The sequence below is a fragment of the Corvus hawaiiensis genome, chromosome 5 (genome assembly GCF_020740725.1).
Source record: "Corvus hawaiiensis isolate bCorHaw1 chromosome 5, bCorHaw1.pri.cur, whole genome shotgun sequence".
In the NCBI taxonomy this organism is placed as follows: domain Eukaryota; kingdom Metazoa; phylum Chordata; class Aves; order Passeriformes; family Corvidae; genus Corvus; species Corvus hawaiiensis.
The window spans coordinates 28,932,957-28,953,170 of NC_063217.1; the positions used below are offsets into that span (position 1 = coordinate 28,932,957).

At 39.1% G+C, this 20,214-nt stretch overlaps 1 protein-coding gene across 3 annotated transcripts in view; it reads left to right on the forward strand.

Annotated features, from left to right (window-relative positions):
- The window catches only part of CRACD (capping protein inhibiting regulator of actin dynamics), a 133,582-nt gene that overhangs the window by 48,389 nt on the left and 64,979 nt on the right, over positions 1-20,214 (forward strand). For all 3 annotated transcript variants that reach the window (XM_048303196.1, XM_048303198.1, XM_048303199.1), the window contains exon 2: positions 15,720-15,865. The gene's annotated coding sequence lies outside the window, so the exon portion shown is untranslated. The remainder of the gene's footprint in view (positions 1-15,719; positions 15,866-20,214) is intronic.

Here is a 20,214-nt window from a genome sequence, read left to right on the forward strand (position 1 = left end):
TTCCTTAATGCATTTGTTTGGTGTAATCCCTTGGGACAAGCCTCCCGGGGGCACTTCTTCAAAGTTCTGTCTCCATTAATAACTTCATGCCTAAAGAAGATATTCCATACAACCAGGAGGGTGCAATTTATAAATTAAAGACACCTAAGGGAACAGTTTCTCATTCAGTTAAAAGCTACAGCCATGAACCTTGCTTATGTGAACATTTTGATTGATTTCTCTTTTGTAACAATTTCTGGAAGCACATGAGGGATTGTTTTTTAGCTTTTTTAACCAACAAAAGGCTAAAAGTAATCACTCATGCTATTAAGGCATAAATATAGATCTCACATATTAACTACTGCAACGGACTTGCTCAACCCAGCCCCTATCTGCATTCTGTGAGTTCATCAACACCTGTGCATGCATCTTTGCATTTCTTCCTCTTCTCTTTCGATACAGGTTGAGTTACTAGTGGAAAAATCTTGTAATTCGTGTACAGACCCTGAGCATATCAGAGAGATATTTTTTTTGTGCTGTTATAATTAACAAGGTCTAGCTCTCAGGGCTGCAGGCTGGAGGGTAGGGTTTGTCACCTTAGGATGTGTCTGTCCCTAGAACTATTTCACCATTTTTCTCCAAATCAGAAGTCTTAATATGCTCCAGGTTCACCATATGTTTGTGACGTTTTACCTTTGTATGCTATCAATAAATCCCTCTTTTCACAGGTATACTTAAACCATGGCAGGCTCTCTCCCTGTGAGGAATTAAAACCCTTTATCAAGTACTGAAGATGAATTTAGAGCAATGTGGTCATTCAGTGATGATTGACAGAAATGAAACACTTCACCTCTGTAGGAAGACGCTTCATTCATAAAATCACAGAATGGGTCAGGTTGGAAGGGACCACCACAGCGGGTTTTGTGGTCCGACCCCCCTGCTCAAGCAGGGTCATCCTAAAGCACAAGGTACAGGATTAAGTCTAGACAGTTCCTGAGTATCTCCAGTGAGGGAGAGTCCACAGCTTCTCTGGGAAATCTGTTCCAGTGCTCGGTCACCTGCACAGTAGAGAAGTTCTTCCTCTTCAGGTAGAACTTCCTGTGCATCAGTTTCTGCTCATTGCCTCTTGTGCTGTTGCTGGGCACCACTGAAAAGAACCTGGATCCATCCTCTGACACCTTCCGTTCAGACACTTACAGACACTGATGAGGTTCCTTCTCAGCTGTCTCTTCTTGAGGCTGAACAGGCCCAGCTCCCTCAGCCTTTCCTCACAAGAGAGATGCTCCAGTCCCTAATCATCTTTGCTGCCCTCCACTGGACCTGCTCCAGGAGCTCCATGTCTCTCATGTCCTGAGGAACCCAGAGCTGGACACAGCACTCCTGATGTGCCCCACCAGGGCTGAGTAGAGGGGCAGGATCAGCTCCCTTGACCTGCTGGCAATGCCCTTCCTAACGCAGCCTAGGATACCATCAGCCTTCTCATCCCCATGGGCACATTGCTGGCTCATGGACAGCTTGTTGTCCACCAGGACCCCCAGGTCCCTCTCCACAGAGCTGCTTCCCAGCAGGTCAATCCCCAGCCTGTGCTGGTGGACAGGGTTACTCCTCCCTGGGTGCAGGACCCTGCACTTGCCTTCACTGAATTTCCTTTCTGCCCATCTCTCCAGCCTGTCGAGGCCCTTCTGAAGGGCTGCACAGCACTCTGGGGTATGGACTGCTCCTCCCAGCTTTGTGTCATCAGCAAACTTGCTGAGGAGGCATCTGCCCCTTCATCCAAGTCATTGATGGATAACTTGGGGGACACCACTCATGACAGGCCTTCAACTAGACCCTGTGCAACTGATTACCTGGCAAAAAAGTTTTGTCTTTTTAATACAATTGAAAAATCTGTTGTTTTCCTGATCCAAATCTAATTCAGTGAAGTGTCCTCCTTTTCTAGGAAAAAATCTATTAATTTAATGGCACAAACCAGATCTCTATCGAAATGTGTTAAGCTTCTGTACCAGTTATTCTAAGAGCTGTTAAATTTAAGTCTGGCACCCTCTTCCAGCTCCTTATGTTCTAGATATTTACCTATTAAAGTGCAAGAGAAAAGCCTAAGAGGTCTACAGGGAATACACTGGCACTTACCTGGATGAGTTCCATCCCAGCATTTTTAATAAAATAGTGTATTCAGTCACTGTGACACAATTTGTTGGTTATGTTCAGGTCTTGGAAGACAAGTGTTGACATATCATAGCTTTTGGAGTACTCACAAGGGTGTCCAGAAGGAAGGTCACATAAGAATTGTGAAACGAGTTGCTGTAATAAATGGAGAAGTGCCAGATGTCTTCAGCATAGGGCAGATCCTGCTGCCATTATCTATGTCATGTTCATTTTGTGAAAAAAAGAACTTTCAAGCCTTCTAGATGTGTCTTTTTTTATAATATGGGGAAGGTTAGTACCATCAAGTTGGGTGGAGGGAATTGTGATGATTTTGCTTTGATTGATCAAGCCAGGTGTGCCTTTCCTGCCCATGACTAGCACACTAAAGCAAACCCACTGGTTCCACTCAAACCAAGCCAGGGAAATATTATTACAATTTTGAAGAATGTGAAGTATTCACATTCAATTTAATTCAATTCAGTATTCAGTTTAATGTGAAGTATTTTGACTCCAAAGAAAATTAATGCAGTACAATATGTTGGGTGAATACAATTCTGCAATCTTTAGTTTTGATGTGACATAGGCTGCAGCATTTTTCAGTAGGAATGTATAAAGCTTTTTATAAAAACTAAGAATTTGACTTTTTTTCCTGCTTTATTTCCTTTCTTTTTTCCCATCTTTTCCTTTTTCAAACAGTGCTATCTGGTTTAGTGTAAGCTGTGGACCAATTCTTAGGCTTTTACTTCTAAGTGGAAAATGGACAGACTGACAGATGGGGAAAAAATATATTTTTGTTAATTGTGATCAAATCTTTTGTTTAAACTACTTCTGTTGCTATTGAAACTTAGAATTTTTCCAATTTTTGTTTGTTTGTTTCAAACAAATGAACTTTTGTCCCTCTCAAGCTATATTTTGGTAATATTTTGAGTATTTTCCAATATTCACTCCTTCCAGCACAGGGAGTAATTTTTTTAATATCAAGGGCAGATGGACTTACCAAAGACTTGAAGTTGTATTTGCCTTAGGCATGCATGCTAGGCTGGTTTTTTAGGCACGTTGAACTTAAACCAAAGATGGAACAAGCTGGAAACACTCACTCCATGCTTTAATGTAAATTTTTGTTCTATTCTGAGATCCTGGCAGCAGTATTCTGGGACCAAAATTTCTGGTAGTATTTTGGTACTTCTTGGAAACTGAAATAGAGCATGCAAAATCTTGTGAAAGCTTCTTAGACATTTTATTTAAAAATAGATGTTGAAAAGAGCATTCCCAGTTATAGCCAAATGATTCATCTGCTGGCAGTGGGGTATCAGCGCTGGTATTCTATCTGCTCACCTGCTTTTGTTGCCACAGCAGATCCCATGTTCCCATGTTCCCTTCCCTAACATATTCTTGTTATATACATGGAGCTTCTGTAGCTGGCACTCAGGTCACTTCAGTTTTGCCTCCATGATCACTTGTTTGTACTTCCTCTAGAGTTCTCTCCAATCTAACTACTCACATCAGCTGGATTTCTTAATTCCGAGTGAGTGTCATGGTCATTCCAGCACCATTGAGGAATTGTTCATTTATCACTGGGAAATATCTGAAGTGAAAGAATGCAGGAAGTAATTGACACAGTTTTTATTTTCTTATGTCACAATATACCACTATCACAAATACCAAACTTTCTAAACATCTGGAAAAATGGTTTGTAATCGGGTCTTTTTTAGTACTCAATATCACTTTCATTTGGCCATATTTACCTAGCTCTCAGAAAAGGGGAGAAATGAAGGAGGAAAAAAACCACAAGGTCAGTGCACTCAAAGTCTTATGAGAGTTGGGATCTCTGGGTTTAAAAGGGCACAACTAAAAGTGAATCTACACTTGGAATAATTTCTTGGTGGTGAGGAACCTTTTGCCTGTCAATAACAAACTGCGCTGGGTTGAGCTTGGCCAGCTGCCCACGCAGCTGCTCTCTCCCTCTCTCTCAACTGGACAGAGGGAGAAAATATCACTTTCCCAACCCAACCCCTTCTTCCCAGGCTCATCTCATACACAGACATCAAATACACATTTCAAAACTCTTGAGTTTTTTTGTCTTGGTACCTAATTACACAAAAATCATCCTGATGTAACAACTAGATAAGCATTTGTTGCACAGTGTGCTCTGCAGATTGTGGCCCAACTATGTAGCAGTGGAGCCTGCAACTGAGCTGATGCTGGGCTTTTCCAGGTTCTCTGAGCTCTACCAGGAGAACCTGCTCCTCCAGAGAAGCTGTGGTCTTGGTTTGTTGTGTTGTTGGAAATGCCAGGTAGAGCACATGTGCCCATGGAAATACCACAGCAGTCTTTGTTCCCATCTCCTTTCCTCTCCCTTCAGGGCATGCTACTTTAATGGGTTTTCTTTCAAATTTCTGCCCATTTTCCTACTCTCAACACTTTCTCACGGGGAGAAAGTGAGCAGATTCAAGTGTCTCTGCTACTGGCAGGTGACATATTTACCTTCTACCATCTCATTGGTAGAGGTGCCCCTTCAAGGATATTCATGAAAAGTGTGAGAAACACAGCACTGATCCACAGGCTTGTCACAACTTCTTACTGCTAGGATAGCAGCTGTTCCAGAAACACATTGGATGCTTCTCAAACTTAGAAGAAGACTTAATGCTTATCCAGAAGAGTATGCAAACCATATCATTAGAGTAACAATAGCCTAGGAAATTAAAAGCATAGAAAAGCTACTTAATCCATACATCTTTTCACATGGAGAGAGAAGGTTTCAAGGTGAGGGAAAACATCTGCAGGAGCGAACACTTATTCAGTGTCCCAAAAATGCGAAGGACAAAGGTGCACTGCTGTCGTTATGCTGTACTTTCACAGCTACCTTTCTTTCACTTCATACGTTTTCTGTCTGTCACACTGGAAGTGCTGATGGCACAACCAGTCATCCCTGGAAAGGGAAATCTGAACTGCTTTAAAATGTCACTGATTCGATACAATGTGTGGTGTTCACAGCAAACTTAATCCAGGAAATTTTTGTGATAATTTATGATTAGAAAAAGCATCCTGTAAGAATCCTTTAAATGCTGTGATAAAGACCCTATTAATAAATTCCTATTAAAATAAAAAACTCATTTTACAATTGGTTGCTTTTTAAAAGGGCTTTTACATCTAATACAGATTTCTTTTTGTAAGAATAGCTTCTGCAAAAAATGCATTTTCCAATTTGAAAATAAACAGAGTAAAGATATTAATCTCTTGCTTCACTTTGCTGGGAGACAGAACTGTTTAAGTGAAGGAACGGCATGACACTGAATAATAAGCAGCACACATTCATCTTTTCTAGGAACTGAAGGTGTAGCCCACTACAATTACCAAAAGATGACTTTTTGAATAACTATATAAAATTCTACAAGCGTTTTCTTGAGATTAAAAAAGATGTAGCAGGAAGCCCTTACAGTCTGGGGACAAGGAAGAAGCTTTTGAAATTATTTCTTATTTATTTTGTTGTTTAATTCAACAAAACCATGAATGTCAAACTGGCATTTTTCAAATGTGTTCCAAGATAAACCCCTGAATAGATGACGTGGGAAAAAAAGACAGAATTTCTAGCAGAGATGTCATTTTTTTCAAGTCAATATTTAATATTTAAATAGATATTAATTAGTTTCAAGCTGTGTAAAAGGTCTCTTGCACTATTGACTGTTTTATTTATTTCTGCTGACTAAAGCTGGAGACTTCTTATTTATTTTCTGGTAAGATCGCATTGTGAAATGCAAGTAAAAAATTCTTTGATGTTTGAAGCTTTCTTTAATGTATTGTAAAAACCTGAAGAATGGTTGTGTGTATATGCCTGAGTGGGTGAATATATGTATTTTTCATGCATATATATTTTATGGTGGGTATTACTTATCACCACTAGTAAAAGGTTTAGGAACTTTGTTGCTGATAAGGGCCAGTTCTCATTGTCAAGTGGAGAGATATTAATGTGCTTTCTGGAAAAGTTATATATTTTATTCATGTAAGTGTCATGGAATTGAAAGAAGTATTTTTCTATGGTATTTGGTGTGGGCCATTTCAAGAGGAGGGTAAACTAGAGAGTCATGATTTAAGTTTTTTTTTTTACTTCCTTTGAGTCTTTTGATTTTATTGTAGTTTTACAGAACTGTTTTTTTACAAACACCCATGCAATTTCTGTCTTTCACTACATGCAGTGCTTTATTAAATGAACACAACAAACACTGAAAGTCCTAAGCAAAAAATGATACATCTTTATATTTCATAGAAGATGGTCAAGCTTCATTACAGCAAATTATTTCCTTTCCTTATCCCTTCCCATCTCTTGAAAGTAGGACACCTCATATTTTATATCCTTAGGATAACCAGAAACAATTAGGGAAACTATTGGTCCTCAGCACTTCATTTTCTACCTTCTCTCTTTTTATGCGTGAGGGAGAAAATATAGAAGGTTACAAGCTTTTCAGGAATGGAACTATTGATTTACCACTTAGTGATATTAATCTCATCCAGACAACATAGCTTTTTGCATATAGATTTCTTGCACAGAAAGAGTGCCAAGTGTCTGTGCAATCTCACTTCTTGATTTCCAGATAACAGGAGTACAAGAGAGGAGAGAAGCACAGACCTTTCTCTGCCATTTGCTGCAACCTGAGCAATGATGCATCAGTATGTGAGAGGTAGATGTGAACTTTACATGACAACAACTGAAACATCTGTTGGGATGAGATACTGGGCTGCCAGTAGCCATCAACCACAGTTTCAGAGGCAAATTGTCATATTAGGACAGACTGAAAAACTAGCTGGAACAAGCTAGAAAAATATGATACTTCAGTTGCTTGTATAGCTAGCTGGAAAACAAGTTATTACGTGTACAGTAAAGGTAGCTTTTTGTCAGGTGAAATCTTTGCGTGCAGCTGGAATGACACTCAGTTGAGTTCTCTTGCCTTGTTAGCATGATGAAGGCACCAGTGAAATGCTCCCTCTGTAATTTCTCTCTACAGAGAGGAAAAAGTGTAGCATATCAATCACAGAGCTGCTGGCCCCAAAGAATTGTCCAGCATGGGTTCATTTGGCTATCTGTAACAGACACAACATCTCTGCTGCTCTGCCAGAGGACAAACCTCATTTTTTTTCCCCCACAGAAATCTTTGCCTTTGGTTTTTTTTCCCCTCAGTGGTGATGTTTTTATGTTGAACAACCTCATTGGGAGATCTTGCCGTCACCATCCTGTCTCACTTAAATTCTCTTCAAAGGACTGCTGTCCTGATGATGCCATTAAGATACCTGTAATTATTGGCAAGATTTAGAATAACTGAATTTTTTTCTAGGCATTGCAAAAGTCTCTGTCAAATGCCGTAACCTTGATCTCACAGGATTTGGATCTGGTGCTTTGGATCTGTGATCCATATTTCGTGTACCAGCAGCTTTACCCCTGTGCAAGAGGCATTTTCCTTGTCTGACTTCATGCCAGCAGATGTCCTTTATCCTGGCTTTTGCTGGCAGCCTTTTGCCTCCTGTGAATGTCTTCAATGCTACCACCATGTGAAGGGGCCAGGGAGTGTTTGGCTGGAGCTGCTGCAGTCATAGGTGTTGAAAGGTGAGGGAGCTGGGCTGGAAAGACAGAACCCCAACAATCTGGACTCCTCCCACAGCATCGTGTGGGGGGTAGTGTCCGTCACCTGGTGAGGCTGGGAGAGCTGGGTGCTACTTAAGCAGAGTTTCTGTTTGTACGTTTGGTCCCCATCTTCCCCAGGATGGTGCTGCATGGCACAGGTTGGACCTTGGTGGTCTGTATTAACAGCTTTGCAGCATTTATCAGCTTAGACACACTGACTGTTTTTGTGTTCTTAAAGTTAGCAAGATGGATTTTACATCTGTTAAATGCTTCACTTCAGGCAAGCCTTGGATGAAACAAAGAGATCAGGCAGGGTTTCCGCTCTTAATTATTGAACTGTGACCTCATTTGTCCTCAGGAGCTTCTGCTTTTTGCCACCCATGACCTGTAGTGGTTGAGATAAAAACACAAAGCCTGTCAAAAGGAATCTGCAATGACATCGGGATGGATGCTCCTGTGTTTACTGCCCACTGGTGCGTGGCACTGCTGACTAGAAGACTTTCTACCTATACAGCATGCTGGGTTTAAACTTCTCTAGTTACCCAAAGGTGAGGTCACTCAGTTCGTTAATGATTTATGATTATATAGTGCCTTTCTTCAGAGAGCTTCTAAGGCAGCTGGCAAGTTTATATCTGCATGAGCGAGTGGCTGAAACAGGCTGTTAGTGATTTCTCCATAGACTGAGGACCTGGTACTAGGACCTTTTCTCTCTGTTCTTGGATGCACACTAAGGTTAGGCTTCATTACACCACGAGGCGTGTGCTGCCTGTGCGCTTTGTGATATGACATTCCTCAAACAGGAGTTTCTTAGGCTTTTTCTTTCCCTTTTACTTTTTCTTTCAAGTTCATTTGACTGAGGTTTTTTGGAGATTTTTTGGGGTTTTTTTTTAAACTTTTACTATGGTAGAGCAGGATCCTATTCCACAAACAAGTTTAGAGCCTCATTTAAGTCAGTCTGTAGCACAGAATTCAATTTAGATCAAGTAAAGGGAGTGGAAACTGATCACATAATATTGCAAATAATTTTTCTAGCCATGTTTGGAAATAGTGTGGTTTTATAGTCAGGAATGACACATAACCATAGAACAGTGTCTTGAATTGCACATTTAGTGGACAGAAAGTAACTGGAGGATTTTGCCATCGCAAATTAATCTTGCCATGGTTGGTGACCTGTATTATCATTTAAGGTACTGAAAGGGAAGAGGCAAGTTTTTTTTCATAAGCATTACATATTATACTTGGCAAAATAAAGAGAGAGGGAAAATCATAGATATTTTCAGTGAAATAAAGACATGGTAATATTTGATTTTTTTGTCTTTCAGAGTGTCTTAGGAGCCTTTCTAATTGAAGATGTTTGTGATACTTGAGAAAGAACATGATATATTGTGTTTATTGTTTTTAAATATGAAAACCTACATCTTCTTAAGGCAGTGCTGCATATAAAGTGTGTGGAAAAGAAACCAAGGCACAGGGAGAGGCTGGGTTTCCATTTATTCCTTGTCAGTTCACACTTAAATTCTGCCAGTGTAAGTATTACTAACACTGCAATAAAGCGTACTTCGATTCACACTTGTGCAAGCTCCCCATGGCTAGGGACAAGTTGAGGTCAGCCAAGCATGGGATGGTCTGATAGAGAAGTTCTCTCTAACACTCTACAACACAGGGAAAGCTCCAGTTTTAATTTGATTTAGCTGTTTTTCAGCATCAGTGAAGGTAAAGCTACAGCGTGCCCTGGCCATGCTGCAGGACTGTGGTGCATTAGCCATTGCAAAGGTGCACCCGTCTTCCTACTGCAGTGCCGTGAAGCTCCCCTAAGCCCAAGAGAGTTTTCCCTTTTCCATGCCTTATCAGCAGTAATCTCATGCAGGTCAAACAGTCTCATTTACCCACCTGGATGTCTCCCAGTGTCTTTTGATGCAGCTTAGAGGCTGACCTGTGCAAATGTAATTAACCTTCCCTGCCCCTGGCTGTGCTGGAGAGAAGAGAGGGAGAGCAGAGGTGAACAGGGCACACAGGGGATGTTCAGCCCCACAAAATCTACATTTTTCATATTAAGATCTGACAGGTTTTTCTCATAAGACTATTCCTACCCTGTAGTTTGGGAGATCAAAACTTCTTTTTTACTCAGTCTTTTGCTAGAATTTGGATTTTATCTCTCTAACCTTGACTGGAGGATGACTTTTTAATGGTGTCATCATGATCCAGGGAAATTACGACGTCAACAGCAATTGTTCTGCAGGTCTGTTAATCCTGTTTTATCCTATTTACTCATGTTGTTTTTTGGCTTGTGATAAATAGGGTTGTACTTTGAAAAAAAAATAGGAACATTTTCAATTATTTGTTTCCTAATCGTGGGAATTACCTTCCTGGTTTCTTCCCTTCCATTTTCACAAAATCACAGATTTGTCTGAGTTTGGGAGGCACCTCTGGAGGCCACCTGGTCCAACCCACGTGCTCAAGCAGGGTCACCTAGAGCTTGTTGTCCAGGACTCTGTCCCTTTGGGTTTTGAATATCTCCAAAGGATGGAGATTGCACAACTTCTCTGGGCACCCTGTGTCAGTGCTTGGTCACTCTGACACTTAAAAAGTGTTTCCTGATGTTCAGAGGGACCACCCATGCCTCATTTTCTGCCCATTGCCCTTTGTGCTGTCACTGGATATTACTGGGAAGAGTGAAGTCTTCTTTGCATCCTTTACAGATCTCTACCTTGTTGCCCTTGCATGTATTGTTCAGACACACAGGCTTGCAGAATAATGCTGATAGTCAGCTCAGATAGCTTCAAGAGTAGCTTCATCAATTTCTATCGGAATTGGCCAAGCACCCACTGGCGCACCAACCAAGCAGGTGGAAAATGGTTTCTCAGGGGTTGTGTTGGCCAGACATATGGTATCTAAAGCTGATGCATTAGCTAAAGTCACCCAAACATTAGCTTTAGGTTGGTTAACTGGTAAATCTGCATGGCTAAAAACAAGCAAGCAAAAAGGCATAAGAGGTTTTTGGTCATTTTTTTTCTTCTTAATTTTCTTTCTTGGGTTTGCACCTCAGAAGAGGATTCCTTGCAATGCATGGCTGAAAATAAGAGTGTAAGGAGATCTGGGAGAATTTTCCACTCCCACCTCTACCACTCCTACCTCTATTGAAAATTGGGAGCAGTACATTTTTATTGCTTGTTTTTCCATCATGCAGCTGTATGAATTAAATGACATTTTTTGATACGCTGGAGTTCCAGGACACAATATATGTCAGTGTTAATAGGTAAGCTAAGTTACCAAATATTCTTTTATCCCAGAATTCATGTGCTCCTTTTTGAGATTTTTTTTATTAAACATGATTTTTATATTTTCTGTTATTTGCAGTTCTTTTAATTACTAGTTCTGAATGTTTAGCTTCTTACTTATCTCTCATGAAAGAATATAAGGGTTTATTTTGGCTGAGAAGTGAGCACACATTTTGCCCACCATGTTTGGGAACTTTTTTCTGCATGTAGAGTAAAAATAAAATTTGTTCACTGTATTTGGAGGGATGGATAGGAGAGGTACACCTGGTGGTGTCCTGGTAGCCTCTTTTGACTCCTATATATGTTTTGGTTAAGAAATGTGTAACTTGCAGAAACCTAGGAAAGGGCAGACCAGATCATAACTGCTGGCATATTTTTTACTCTTAATGAGTCTTGGTGTTTGCAGTGAGGGGATTCATTCCCCTTGAACAGTCCAAAACTCTGATTTTGGGAAGGAAGTAATAATGTTAGGTTGTTAAGTAAACATACTCTGCCATTTTAAAGTTCTCTCTGTGTGTGTGTGTATGTGTACACATGTGTGTTTGGGAACTGTGCTACTGAAGGGACTGGAGAGTCAAACCTGAGTTTGGCACCATGATAAAATGTTAATCCAATCTAATATGAACTCTGGAGTTTGTTTATTTTCTCAGCTTTGAGCAGCTGTGGATACTCATGATGCATTATCAAAGACAACAATCCAAAGTAATGGATTTTTACCATGTGTAACACAGAAAAAGCTCAGCATCTGGTACAGGGAAATTAGGGTTTTAGTGGCCACCAAAGAAGTGCATGAATGTTCTTCTGGTTTTGGGTTTAATTTAAAACTAAATCTTGATATCATAAGATACTACAACTTGCTGTAAAACAGCTTGTAGTACTAACTTCTTTCCTAAGCCTGACAATGCTGAAAGTGTTTTACTGAATTGTACTCCTTTTCTTACTTAATAGGAGCCCTCTCCTATGAGGACAGGCTGAGGGAGTTGGGGCTGTTAAGCCTGGAAAAGGGAAGGCTCCAGGGAGACTTTAGAGCACCTTCCAGTACTGAAGGGGGCCTACAGGAGAGACAGAGAGGGACTTTTTGCAAGGGTGTGTAGCGACAGGACAAGGGGGAATGGGTAGGGTAGGTTTAGATTGGATATCAGAAAGAAAGTCTTCACTGTGAAGGTGGTGAGGTACAGGAACAAGTTGCCCAGAGAAGCTGTGGATGCCCCATCCCTGGGAGTGTTTGCGTCCAGGTTGGATGGGGCTTGGAGCAACCTGGTCTAGTGGAAGGTGTCCCAGTCCATGGCAGGGGGTTGGAACTAGATGATCTTTAGTTCCTTTCCGATCCAAACCATAAACCATATGGTTTTAGGATTCACAGCTAACTACTCACTGTAAGCTTTTACCAGCAAGTAGTCTGAAAAGATGCAGATTTTAACTGATATTCCACATATTTTTATATGTGTACTGAATGCATTAAATTATAGGTATTACTAAAATTAATTTGAGGATCAAATTTTGAAATGTACTAATCCTGTTTCTAGTGCAGAGGGATCCGCCGGTTCTAAAGAAACCATTTAAGTCATAGAGGGCTCTTCTTCTTACTCATGATATGAAACACTGAGTCACAGTTTTCAGTATTTTAACAGGCAGGCATCTCTACACTCTTCTGCTTTTTTCAGGAGTGTCAGTGTTGGTTTTCTCTGTCTGATGATAATTTTTTCTTTAAATCAAAAGTTTTCTTTGCATTAAAAAAAATATTCTGTGAGTAATGTTGGTTATATTTACCTGTGATATGCTGACTATATTTCCTTTTGGTGTGTTACTCAGTTATCCTGAGAAGTTTAAATGTTTTTAGAAGAATGGGGACCTAACAAACAGGGAGAAAAGATACGGTGGGGTCCTTTAGTGTACAAATCCTTGATGGTTTGCCATGCTTAATTGCCTACTAGTCTTGTGTTGTGTGGCAAAATAAGAACCATGTGGACCATGTACAAGAACAAGTATTGTCTGAGATGCTGAAAATAGACCACTTGATCAATTTACCACTTGTAACTCTAGCATTACAGTAGGTATTTTCAGGGACCTGCTTCATAACGGCCTTTCTCTGTTCTAAAGTTTTGTACTATTATTACGTGTTGAGGTAAAGGATAGATTGTGAAGATAAAATGCACAATGGAGAGGTCTGTGTTCTCAAACAGAATCGGAGGCTACTTTTTATTTCCTGATTTGTATTCTGGTCAGAATTGCATGGGTCTGCCATCATTGCTTCTGTCAGCTATTTATTACTGTGGGATATAGTAATTTTCCCTAAGTGTACGCAGAAAGTGCATCTGCTTAGCTTTCTATGCTGGAAATACATATTTCTAATTCTGCATTGAATTTTACGGTTGCATTGGAAAAGGACAGTAATAGAATAGTTTCCTGAAATATTCTTTCAGGATCCAAATATTCCATGCTGGCCTGTCTGCAGGAATTTCCTCTTCATTGAAATGTTTCCCTATCCATCTGTCTTCATGTCTTCCCCTGACAATAAAAATAGTGTTAGTAAATAGAAGGAAGACCTTTTCTCTTTGTTTATTACTGCCAGGGCATCTCCTTGTACACATCTTGAGCTTAGCAGTTTACACTGGATGTGCTTTAAATTTCTTTTTCTTGCACCTTGAACAATGAAGGTCTGTTTTACACCCAGGAGTTCAAAGTGCTTTGAATTCCAGTTTTCAAGAACAATAAACTAGTTCAGAAGTTGTCTCATTGCTCCCGTGCGTCCAAACCTTACCCAGAAGAATGAAAACTGACTCTCCATAGTGGGCTGGTAGATTTGCTGGTTCCCTTGGGGCGCAGGCAAGGTGACGGGCCTGAAGTCTCTCAGTTACAGCAGGCTCCTTATTGCAGGCGTACTGAGCTCTGGTTTCTGCAATGCCATAGCCATTGCCATAAGTCACTCAGGTGCAGAAAGGGCAGGGTAACGTGGAATTAGCACACTGAGAGATGTTCTCTGCTCTGCCAGTTAACAGCATGATGTCTGCAGGGCAGGGGTGTCAGAGAGGCTGTGACAGGATTTTTGGATTTATGCAGGATTTAAAGCTACGAACTAACAGAGATCTACTGGCAGTTGATTATTGGGGGGGGGGTTTCTGGTGACAAAGGAAATACATTCCTACCTGTTTTGCTAGAACAACATTTACCTGATGCAGGCCACAAACTTTCCATGCTCAGACCATTGCACATGCCACTGTCAGTGCTGCATCTCATGCCCAGAAACAAGAGAGTAGTGCTGAGTCTGCATGTGAAAATTAGATTAGAGGTTGGTGTGCGTATATGAGATTTCTAACATCTGGAGTTCCCAATTACACACAAGCACTAGTTCTAGACCTTCTGATTTTCTCATATGCATTAGGAGTACCTTTTTATTTCAGAATTGGCCTGACAAACTCAGGATGTTTTCATATTGCCTTTTCATCTCTCATTCACACCTTCAAGGCATTCTGAATATTATGAGTGGTGCAGAGTCAACTGAGGGCTAATTTCCCATTTCTCAGCTTAAACAGACTGCTTTGTTCTGGTGCTTTTGCTAGCAAAAGTATGCTTCTAGATCATCTGCCCTGGTAGCCTGAGACCACCCACCAACATTTAGTCCTTGAACTTCAGCAGAAGTAATAATTTAATGCTTGCAGACAGTTAAATTTGATTACCAAGAACCAAATATACACTTATCCTTGTCTTGTCAAATGGGGCATGATTTAGCCTATACACTAATTATACTGGTACAACAAAATACTCTTATTTGTGGCTGCCTAAGGATATAAGGATGAATTAATATAGTAAATGCTATTTAATAACTGATAGAATCTAGAAAAAGGATAGTTGCTACAAAATCCCTGTCTGATCCTGCTAGTTGTATGTAAAAGGAAGCGTGACAATCCCCTGAAAAGAGGAAAAAACTTTTGAGGAAAATTTTGAATCATACAAGGTCAAAATCACAAAATTACAGTTAAATTTTTCAAAGTAAAACTTGAAACTAGTGAAACCAGAAGAAAAAAAATCTGTTAAAAAAGTAGCTGCAATTTTGCAGGTTGCTTTCACCTGTTTAAATTTGTTCTGTTTTTGCAGTGTATTCAAATATATTACTTTAATTTAAGTTTTTTGCAGTAGATCTATTTTTAATTTTAAAAAGGTATTTAGTTCTTTTTGCCGTAAAAATAGTTAAAACTTATTTCTCCATACTCTAGTAGAAGGAAAACCAAAGAAATGATAAGCTCACATTTTAGCTTTTAGAACTTACCAGTTTTTCATTTTGAGAAACTAGAGTTGTATACAGCATTTTTATTTCAGCCAAACTACAGTAAAACCAGTCACGTATTTTTCTTGAGATAGAATTGATTTAGAACTGCAGGATGTGACTGGAAGGAAAAATAAAAAATTGTTGCCATTTCACTAGTTAGAAAGAGGAAAGAAAGACCATTTTGTATCAAAGTCTCAGAGGGAAATCCAAAGCGAATGAAAAGTTTCTCAGGTTGCAATACCTTTTTTTTCTTTCTTTCTTTTTTTTTTTTTTTTTCTTTACACAATAAGCATCCCAAACCATCTACAAGAGATGTGGCAGGCAGGAGTTACTCAGCTTATAAGCACCCTTCAAAAGAGTGAAAACAAAAAACCTACACTCTTAGATTAGCCTAGAAAAGTTGAACTAAAGTTCTTTCTTTTCCACTTATACCTAGGCAGTCTGGGAGGAGAATGTTAACCACTGGTCCCTAGAAGCGTATCCTGACTTCTGATCACTTATATTGAAGAAAACCACCCATTTCAGAGAGAGTACAAAGACTGCATGAAAGTAGAAAATACCACACCCCACCCTAAACAAAAGGTAAGAAAGGGGTTTTTTGCTGATCCTTTAATACTGGAAGCGGTGTCTTCATTTAACAGTTCATTCTGATGAAGGGAAAAGTAAAAATTTAGTTAATAATTGGACACTAAAATATTTATTTAACCTACATATTCTAATTTAGAAAAAAGGATTCTTTTTGTATAAAAGAAAGAATGTAATGCATGTGTTCCTGAGCTTAAAACTATTTGTTTTGTAGCTTTTTTGTGTATTTTGGAAAAAAAAACAGTGCAAAAACCAGAAAATGTTATCTTTCATGTCACGCACTGAAGTTATTCTTAGCCATGCAAAGTTTTATGTAGTCTCCAGTCTACCATGCAATTCTCATTTTACCAAGACATACACAGAGTGTTTGTAGAATGCTGCTGCTGGGAATTAGTGCTAAGGAGTAGTTCTGCCATTTGTGCTTTTATCAGAACAGATCTGCACTATTTCCCCTTTCTGCTGGGTTTTGGATTGACAGGTTATTTGTAAAATATTTACAACTCTACTTCCTTAGATTCTTCAATTCTAAAAAGTATTGGAAGAAGCTGAAAACAGTTAAAACATACTGTCTCTGCATGTTTCCTCTGAAAGTGGAGTGACAGCAGCGGAGGACTTTTTCCATTCAGATTTTCTTTCCCCCCGTTTTTCTTCCTTTGTTCTGGGGAGAATGTTGAAATTCTGAACGATAGCTAATAATTCCTTTCTATAGCAACCATTCTGTCATGTGGTTTCAGGACAGATATGTTCACCACATTTGTGAACGCCCTACTCTACACCACGTATCTATAAATTTTGGTTTGGAGTCTGTCTAATGTAGAAATGCTGTCTTTGCTTTTGCACAAAGCAATGTGATTCTGCTGTTTGAAGTTATTTTTGTGGTTTTAGAGAATCTGTACTGTCTAACCCATATCACCTGGTAAATTGAAAAGACTATTGGTTACCTAAAAGTCCTGACTTGTGACTGTCTTGCCAAAATGTATGTTTGGCTGGTGTGTTACGTGGCAAGAGAATAAATGACAAGCAGATATCTTTGACAACTCTTCTGAAATGATAGTCTGAAGTACATTGGCTTGCTGCTAAGAAACAAAGGTTCTGTTTTCTTGAGATAGTCATAGTAATTTTGACATTTTTCTACCATAAAAACCTACTACACCTCACCTGAAGGTACAAACGTGTTTGTGAAATGCCTGTTTGTGAGATGGTGTCTGTTAATGTATTATGGGCAGGACATGTTCTTATTTCTTCAAATCAGAAAAGTAAGAAGTGTGCCACCACCGATGGAAAATGCTCTGTGAGTGCAGGATGCTTCCTGCCTGCTCTCTCTAACCTCATATATCCGTGCCATTTGTATGTAAAGATTACAGATTCTGAAATATCTTCTGTTTCCTTTGAATAGACTTAATTTTTGCAAGCTATTTTTCAAATAGCACATTTTATATTTTGCCAAGAAAGATACAGTACCCATTGGCTTAAAATACAGATGTTCAAAGAACAGTCTGTGAGGGTGGTCAGGTACAATATCATCTCCAGATTGACTAATACAAATTTCATAAATAAAATATGCAAGATCTATATTTCTGTATAGAATTTGCATAGAATATTTCTTCCAAGGGAATTAAAGCTAGGTTGTTTTTCTGACAGTGTACCCACTGTTCTTTCATAACCCACCCACATATCCTGTTGTTAGAATATTATGCTTTTTACTGCAGAAAAAAATCCAAACCTTTTTAGGAATAATTTGCACTGTTAGTAGAGATTTTGCTTAATCCATGAGATTCTCTTTAAATCATTTGTGAATGTAGTGTTAGTCAATTTTTGAACAAGTTTATTGAAGTCTAATAGCTTGGTTTTTTTCTAATGCAGACAATTTTTTTTCTAGTTCATTCTATCATTTCACATTTTCTAAGCTAAAATGCTTATAGCTTCTGACTCACATTTACTGGTGATCCTACCCAGCTTCTCCAGAGACTTCAGTTTTCCTTTAAGTCATTTTCCTTTAAAGCTTTTTTTTTTTCATTCTTCAAAAAAGTGGGAGAACAGGTAATCCATGTTCTTCTATATTCTATTAAAGTTTTTTTATTTCATTTGTATCATCCAAAGCTTTCCCCCCTTTATTCTGCAATTTCTTGTTCTCCTGATTTTGCTTCTCCTGGTCTTTATATTTGCCCCATTCAGAATTCTTTCTTACAACACCTGATGACTATTGATACAATTGATTGTGTCCTTTCAGTCACTTCAGATGAAGTACAAACAACAAAGATTTTCTGAAATGAGTTGCTGTTCAGTAACTAGCTATGCAAATAATCTATTTCCTATTTTAATGAAGAAGAGGTCCTGCCAAGAAGACGGAGACCTTGGTTTAGTCAATGTTACGTTGTAGCATTTGTTCATCACTAATTTTCTAGATTTTTATACTTCTCTTGTGTTATTCTTGCAATGAATTTTAGTGATAAGCCTTGACATGAAAAGTCCCTTGATTTGTGAACCCTCTACATATTAATGTGAACAAATTGGTTGTCTCCTCAAATTTAAAATCAGAAAACCAGCCAGGAAGTCTTTCACTGTAAATGGACTCTGACTTCATGCTCTTCTGCAATTCAGCCTTCACTTGTTTTTGTGAAGAACAGTGTCACATCTTCATTCTAGCCCAGTAAGAGAGTGACCCCACACACCAGAGAAAGTTGCTTATTCAGTCCATGGTTTGTTCATCTGGTGCCTCTGGCCGTGCAGGACTGGGGCCTCTGGGGTATTGGAGATCAGCTGGATAGCTGCATCCTTACACCACATGGAAAACTCCTCTAAAAAACTCACCTGTGCTTACCATAGACACACCTGTCTGCCTTGTGGCCCGCCCCAGTGTTGTACTTTGAAAGAATCAATGCCTTTGTTGCCTCCATGACCTGAGAAGAACAACCAAGAAGATGGCCTGTGAGTCACAGCAGTCTGAAATGATGCTCACATGGAAAGTGAACACCATGGGAAGTATTTTCTCATATGCAATTAATTAGTAAGTTCAGCATATCACACTGTCTGCAGAACATTGCAGCAGGAGTTGAAAACTAGGGTGGTTACATCCATCTGCTGATTGTCATAGGGAATAATCACAGTGAAAATATTCAAGATTTTGATGATCTGAAACCTATACTGTAAACATCCAGTACTTGTTTCGTATACCACTTGGGAAATCTCCTGTTTGGGGTATTTCTCTCTGTGGCCATCACATAGGGAATTGGAGGTTACCAGCTTCTGAGTCTAGGCACCTAGTCCTTCTCTTGATAAGAATTGTGAGATCCATGCCTAATATTTACCAAGCTGGCAACCAGTAAGGTTTTGGAGGTTCTGAGATTTGGCTTTTTTTAACTATTACTGGCAGGAAAGTGGAAGGGCAGTAAGTAGATCTGTTATAATATGGAAGCTACACCTGACAATTTTGGGATCTTCCAGAGAGCCTGGAGAGAGTGAAGCAAAAGGCTCAAGCTCCTTCTACAGAAATTTCCTCTGAAAGGTAATACTGTCATGCTGAAGAGCAGGGTTATAGTTGATCAACTCCTTTTGAAATAATGGTATGACAACTCTAAATAAAACAATGATGAACAAAAAAAGCTGTCATGTCACATTTTTCATGTTGCTTTATCCTCCCAAAATATAATAGAACTGGTTCTGCTCCTCAAGGAAGCTGCCCAGTGTGCAAGAACTTGTCTTGATAATTTTGCAATAGGTTTTTCTGCTTTTACTTCCTTTGGATAAAGATGGATGGCATATTTATGTTAAAATCAGAGCAGTATTTATATTCAGCCTCTAAATGCCTGTATGTTTTTGAACATTTTGTGCTTAATACAGAATAAGAGCTTTAGGAAAATGAGTATAATATGTTCTAAGGCAGAGCTAATTCTTGTGAAGTAGTTTGATTGCAATAGTATAGCTTGATTCTAATTAAATCTGTTTCTTTCTTTTAGTCACCAAGTTATAATTGGAATTGAAATTACTTTTTCCTAATTAGATTGACCAATTTTAAACAAGATTTCCATGCTCACCAGAAGTATTTTGGAGCAGTTTATATCTTAAAATGGGGTCCAAACTGTGAAACTTGATGATTCTTGAGTTTTTTCAACGTGTTCTGAATTTCTTTGGACAAGCCAATATGTTCACAAGGCCAGGAACCATGTTTGCAAAATTAGGATTAGTTTCTGTTTTGGTTGTTATTTCTGTGAACTTGCTGACGAGAATTGATTCAGGTTAATAATTCTGTAGACTACATTGTTTTAATTTCTTCTGTGCTGAATACTGAGAGAATATCAATGAAGAGTACTGTAGGAGAAATTATCTGAGGGCAAAAGGTGATTTAT